Source organism: Oryctolagus cuniculus, chromosome 3 (genome assembly GCF_051225735.1).
Source record: "Oryctolagus cuniculus isolate XC-2025 breed Fujian yellow rabbit chromosome 3, ASM5122573v1, whole genome shotgun sequence".
Lineage (NCBI taxonomy): Eukaryota > Metazoa > Chordata > Mammalia > Lagomorpha > Leporidae > Oryctolagus > Oryctolagus cuniculus.
Genome location: NC_142869.1, coordinates 58,684,841 through 58,692,122, shown reverse-complemented (window position 1 = coordinate 58,692,122; position 7,282 = coordinate 58,684,841).

Below are 7,282 nucleotides of genomic sequence, written 5' to 3'. Positions count from 1 at the left end.
GGGTGCCGGTTCTGGTCCTGGCTGCTCCTCTTCTCATCCAGCTCTCTGCTATGGCCTGGGAAAGCAATAGAAGATCGCCCAAGTCCTTGGGCCCCTGCACCCACATGGGAGACCTGGAAGAAGCTCCTGGTTCCAGGCTCCTGGCTCCTGGCTCCTGGCTTCAGATCGGCACAGCTCCGGCTGTTGCAGCCATTTGGAGAGTGAACCAGCGGACAGAAGACTTCTCTCTCTGTCTCTCCCTCTCACTGTCTGTAGTGCTACCTCTCAAATAAATAAAATAAAATCTTTTTTAAAAAAAGAAATTATTTTAGAAGAGTTAGCATGAGTTTCATATTACAGAATGTGTGAAGGCAGAAGCTAGGGAGTTATCAAATCCTAATTGGGTGTCTTCTTGAGAAGTGGGGAAATGAAATCAGTCTATCCTGGGTGACCTTTGCCAACGTTATAAGGTCCCTGATGACATAGTAGTCCATTTATAACACAAATAAAATAATGCAAATGTTATTGAGGTTCTGTGTTTATAAAATATTCTAGGATGCTCAGTTGAAAGATATGATTCACAGGAAATGCAACATATGAGCTACACCAACACGCAAAGTCAAGGTGATACCTTTCCATGTGATGGAAACTTGATATTTGACAACTACTTTGATAAGCTGTTTTCATCAGCTGTGCCTTTTCTCTGAAAGGTGTTCCATGTTTCTTTCCCTTTTTCCATACCTGAAATTAAACTGGTTGACATTATAACCTGGAAGAGGGTCATTAGGTAATTACTTAAGGGAGACCTGCACAAATGTGATTTTTCAAAAGGTAAGGGTCATAAGTGTGTGTTTAAATGTGATTTTCTTCATTTTCACTTTTTTAATGTCATCTTTTCTATGTATTTATTTGGAGGGGTGGGCTACAGAGTCACTGCATTTCTTTCTCTTTTTAAATTCTATTTAAGGGGTTGGTGCTGTGGCATAGCTGGTAAAGTTGCTGCCTGTAGTCCCGGCATTCCACATGGGTTCCGGTTTGAGTTCTAGCTGCTCCACTTCCGATCCAGCTCTCTGCTGTGCCCTGGGAAAGCAGTGGAAGATGACCCAAGTCCTTGGGCCTTTGCACCTGAGTGGGAGTCCTGGAAGAGGCTCCTGGCTTCAGATGGGTGCAGCCCTGGCCTTTGTGGCTACCTGGGAAGTGAATCAGCAGATGGAAGACCTCTCTCAACTCTCTAGCTCTACCTCTTTGTATGTAACTCTGCCTTTCAAATAAATAAATAGATCTTAAAAATTTATTTAATGTATACAGATTTCATGTTTTTCATACATAGAGATTTAGGAACATAGTGATACTTCCCACCCTATGCTCCCTCCTGCCCACGCTCCCACCGTTTCTCCTCTTCCTCCTTCTTCTCTTATTCCCTCTCCTAATTTTTACAATGATTCCTATACTCATAAGATTAATCCTACACTAAGTAAACAATTTAACAAATAATATGAAGAAAAAAGCACTGTTCCTCAACAGCCAAGACAAGGGATGTTAAAAATTATTAAATCTCAAAATGTCAATTTCACTGCTATAAATTACCTTTTAGGTTCTATATTAGTTACCACAGATCAAGAAACACGTATGGTATTTGTCTTTTTGGGACTGCCTTATTTCACTATGTATAGTGGTTTCCAGTTGCATCCATTTTGCTTCAATAAACAGGATTTCATTCCTTTTTATGGTTGGGTAGTATCCCATAGTGTGTGTGTGTGTGTGTGTGTGTGTATCAATCAAAATACCAAGGACATTCTTCTCAGATCTAGAAAACAGAATGTTAAAATACATATGCAAACACAAGAGACCCAGAATAGCTAAAGCAATCTTAACAACAAATGTAAAGCTGGAGGCATCACAATGTCACATTTCTAGATGCACTACAGGGCAGTTATAAACAAAACGGCCTGGTACTTGTTAAGATTGCTTTAGCTATTCTGGGTCTCTTGTGTTTGCATATGTATTTTAGCATTCTGTTTTCTAGATCTGAGAAGAATGTCCTTGGTATTTTGATTGAGTTTCCATTGAATCTGCAAATTGCTTTTTGGTAGTATGGACATTTTGATGATATTAATTCTTCCAATCCATGAACATGGATGAATTTTCTGGTTTTTTTTTTTTTTTTTTTTTTTTTTTTTGTGTGTGTGTGTGTGTGTGTGTGTCTTCTTCTATTTCTTTCTTCAATGTTTTTTTTTTTTTTTTTTTTTGACAGGCAGAGTGGACAGTGAGAGAGAGACAGAGAGAGAAAGGTCTTCCTTTGCCGTTGGTTCACCCTCCAATGGCCGCCGCTGCAGCCGGCGCACCGCGCTGATCCTGGCAGGAGCCAGGAGCCAGGTGCTTTTCCTGGTCTCCCATGGGGTGCAGGGCCCAAGCACCTGGGCCATCCTCCACTGCACTCCCTGGCCATAGCAGAGAGCTGGCCTGGAAGAGGGGCAACCGGGACAGAATCCGGCGCCCCAACCGGGACTAGAACCCGGTGTGCCGGCGCCGCTAGGTGGAGGATTAGCCTATTGAGCCACGGCGCCGGCTCTCTTTCTTCAATGTTTTATAATTTTCATTATAGAGATCTTTCACCTTCTTGTTTAAATTTATTCCTCAGTGTAGGAGGACACAATGATATCTAAAAAATTATACTTTTTGTGGCAGACTTGTGCATCCACATGATTTCCAAGTTGATTTTCCTTCTCCTTATAATTGAAAAACCATTGAGAAAAATAAAATATAAATATTGCCTCAAAATTTTATATCTCTCTATAAAGCATCATCCTTATCAGACAACACTTTTCTGATCAGGTAGTACTATCCCAAAGACTTGCAGAATTAGCTACACAGAACATAGTGGTTGAAAAATTGAAAACCAAGGATTGTAGTGGAGAATTATCTGAAGGGTACAAAGAGTTGTTTATAAATCACAGAAAAGAGTAAGTTCTTCACAATTTTAATAAAGCCTGGTGCTCCTCATTTTAGGATGAATATAAACCACCCATCTTCTTTCTACATGGAGGTGCTGTGAGATTTATGGTCTGGTAATTTCCATTGATTTTCCATATCAAATTCATAGAGTCATGCAATGATTAAAAGAGAAAGAAGATTAGTGACCTTATACCCTGTCTTCTCCTACCCAAGTGGAAGAACTGGGGCTCAAAAGTTTTCCAACCTCCATTTCCTTCATCTGCTCCAAACACCTTTTACTCGCTCTGTGTGTATGTCTTCAAAAGTTTCTAATGTTGTTTTCTATTAACAGAAAAATCAGAATTCTCCTCTCATGGGCCTTAGTTTTATTGCTGTGCTCTTGCTTATGTAGTTTCTCCACTTACAGCTGACTGAACCAGGCAGTGGAGATGACAAAGACATTCCAGGTGTCATCCACACATCACTTTCTAGTAGGAGAGAATCATGTAAACAGAGATTAATTACTCTATTATCTAGTGCCATAGATTCATGAAAATTATTAATTGAAACATGTGCAAACACTACTTCTGTGCCTGTTGGTATTGCAGAAATTCCATTAAAATACATATGAATAACAGAAAATATTTTAGTAGGTAATAAATCCATGATGCATACTAAAATAAAAATGGTGAACTCAACAAACCAGAAATTTTTAGTGATTCTTTGAAGTCAAGAGCAGATACAATAATCTTACTGGAGAAATCAGGAGAAAGAGAAATATAGTATAAAGACTGTGGTAGGAGAAGGCGCTATATTGTCATTGCAGCACTTCCTAAGGGAGGAACAAAAACAACAGTCTCAGATTGAACAAATAAATAAAAACTGGGGAGGGACATCTGGGAAAATTAATTAAAGGTTTTTTTTTTTTTTAATAAGTAGGACTCAAGGCTCCACCCTCATACCTGTATCTTTTGGCAGCAGCAGTATTTGCTCCAGGATGAGTCCTGGAGGACTATTTGATAAACAAAGTGAGCTCCCTCCCTAGGAGAGTTCCTAGTGCAGAGGCTGGGGCTGGAGATGAAGGGAAACAGAGGCTGAGCTCACGTTGCAACTTCACATCCACAGTGAGGAAGGAGTGGGAAGGAGAATCACTGATTCTCTCTCACAGGACAAATTTGGGAAAAGAAGTGCACTGAAGTTGAAATTTGGATGCAGGTTACTCCTAGAGTGAGCAGTGTACCAGTTAACTCCAACACAACAAGCAGCAGGGTAGGGAAGTCCCAGGAATCTCAACAAAATTGTTTATGTACCCTGCAAGTTTTTCCAACTTGACCCTCACAGCAGACATCCTCAAAAGGCTTCTGTATTCTGAATTGCTATTCACTGATAGAAAAAGGGGTTCTCTTTTGTTCTGATGAAATACATTCTAACGATCCTTTTTATTAAAGCTGCTCAATCAGAAATATAAATAGTAGCCCCTCCCTCAAGCTTATTGAGGAAATTTTGGATGAAAATGAGTCTTTCAAAATATTGAAAAAAATCCAAAGAGTTTTTGAGAAACATGAATAGAAAAACACTACCCACACTTAGACACACCCTAAAGTAATTTAAGAAAGTCAAAGACAAAAATAAAATCCTAAAAGTTTCTCTGATGAATAAATTTTCTCTCGTCTAAATTCAGTAACTGGATACAAGTTGACAGTGGAGAAATATTAAAGTTCTGAAGAGCATTGAGTCACTTAGGTGGGAGGATGAAAAAACAGTCATGTTTAGTAATGCAAAGATTTAGAAAGCTTAGTACTTATGAGTCATTCCTAAAAAGTTTTCTTGAAGAATAAACTTCAGTAAGAGTTGAAGAATGACTCCACAACAGAGAAGTGTGATATAGGAATTACACTGGAAAAATAAAAGTTGATTTCACCATTGCAAGTGAGTGAAGATACGGGAAAGGAACATGCTAGGCATCTTGTTTGTTTGGAGGTGAGTGTAGACAACGGATGTGTATTCACCTATTACATTAACTATTAGTATAATTAATATTTGTATTAGGGCAAAAAGCAACACGTAAAAATTGTTTTGTGAAATTCCGGAGAATGAAGCATCAGGTCACCTGGATTATTGTGAGCAGACATTTCAGCCAAGGGGACATTTGAATGCAGTCCTAAAGGTAGAGGTGTTAGGGAGAAGTGGTGGGCTGGAAGGATGCTCAAAGCAAAGTGATTGCAAGAACTACAAGTACAAATGCTTGGATTCTCTTCAACACTCCGGGAGTGAACCAGTAGATGGGAGTGCGGAGTGTATGCTCTCTCTTTTTCTGTCTCTCAAAAACAGAAGAAATCATTAATTAAGGAAAGAAAATTAGAACCAATGTTTAGAGTTGATTGAAAGCATGTATGTACTCTTTATCATCATTCCCCTGCCTTAATCACAGAGAAGCTGTAAAAGATAAAGTAACATGCAGAATGAGCTGGGTATTGTGGCGCAGTGGGTGGAACTGATGCTTGCATCCCAGTTAAGAGTGCTTGGGATTGAAGCCCCTCTTCTGCTTCAGATCCAGCTTTCTGCTAATGCTCATCCTTGGGAGGCAGCAGATATTGCCTCCAGTGTTTCAGTGCCTGCCACAAGCATGGGAGATCTGGATGGATTTTCTGGCTCCTGGCTTCAGCTTGAACCAGCCATGGTTGTTGTGGCCATCTGGGGAGTGGGCCAGCAGATGGAAAGATGGAAGGTTCTCTTTCTCTCCCTCTCGCTCTCACTCTTTCAAATAAAAATAAATTAATTTTAAAATAACATATAGAACTTGCACTATGAGACTATTTATTGCTTATTATTTGTCTGTGCTACCTAAATTTCAAATTGAATTCCATAGAGTGTATTTGTATTTATAAATGTTTAAGAGAAGATACTATTAAAATATTTCACCGAACAACCACAAATATAATAAAAAATCTTTTCTTTTTTTTTTAACATGCTCACGGAACTCAGATTCTGACTTTGTCACAACTTGTAATTAGAAAAGATTGCAGTAATGCTCCTTGCATAAAGATGTGGTTTCTACTCTGAGACAGGATTTTTCTAGATAAATCTAAAGTATCTAATGTCAATCATTTTTTTTTTTTTGACAGGCAGAGTTAGACAGTAAGAGAGAGACAGAGAGAAAGGTCTTCCTTCCGTTGGTTCACCCCCAAAATGGCCACTATGGTCGGTGTGCTGCGCTGATCCGAAGCCAGGAGCCAGGCGATCCTCCTGGTCTCCCATGTGGGTGCAGGGCCCAAGCACTTGGGCCATCCTCCACTGCACTCCCGGGCCACAGCAGAGAGCTGGACTGGAATAGGAGCAACCGGGACAGAACTGGCGCCCTACCCGGGACTAGAACCCGGGGTGCTTGTGCCGCAGGTGGAGGATTAGCCTAGTGAGCCGCGGCGTCGGCCTCTAATGTCAATCTTTTAGGTGGAGAAGACCCTTCCTGTTATTTCTCTGGGAAACTTAGATTTTCCTATGCTGCCTTGGAGTTTTAAGAAACTATTTGAGAATGTCCGAACATGAAGGTGTGAAACAGGAGATGGACCAAATACCAGCCAAAGGTTGGAAGTTTGAGAACAATAAATCAGAAATTTCACTGATCCCAGAGAATATCAGAGTAGGCTGGCTTGGATTTATCTGATCTTCAACTTGGCATACCTGAGTATCCTTTAAAAAGTTAGATTCATTTTGGGGCAGGCACTGTGGTGTAGCAGGTAAAAGCTACTGCCTGCAGTGCCAGCACCCCATGTGGGTGCCGGTTTGAGTCCTGGCTTCTCCTCTTCTGATCCAGCTCTCTGCTATAGCCTGGGAAATTTTAGTCCTGGGAAAGCATTAAAGATGGTGCAAGTTCTTGGGCCCCTGCACAAATGCGGGACACTTGGAAGAAGCTCTGGGCTTTGGATTATGGATCAGCTCAGATCTGAATGTTGAGGCCGTTTGGGGAGTGAACCAGTGGATGCAAGACCTCTCTCCTTCTCTCTCTCTCTCTGGCTCCACCTATCTGTAACTCTTTCAAATAAATAAATAAATCTTTCTTAAAAAGTTACATCCAGGGGCTGGCGCTGTGGCTCACTTGGTTAATCTTCCACCTGTGGCTCCGGCATCCCATATGGGCACCGGGTTCTAGTCCTGGTTGCTCCTCTTTTAGTCCAGCTCTCTGCTGTGGCCTGGGATAGCAGTAGGGAATGGCCCAAGTCCTTGGGCCCCTGTACCCATGTGGGAGACTTAGAAGAAGCTCCTGGCTCCTGGCTTTGTATCGGCACAGCTCCAGCCATTGCAACCATCTGGGGAGTGAGCCATCGAATGGAAGCCCACTCTCACTCTGTCTGCCTCTCCTCTCTCTGTG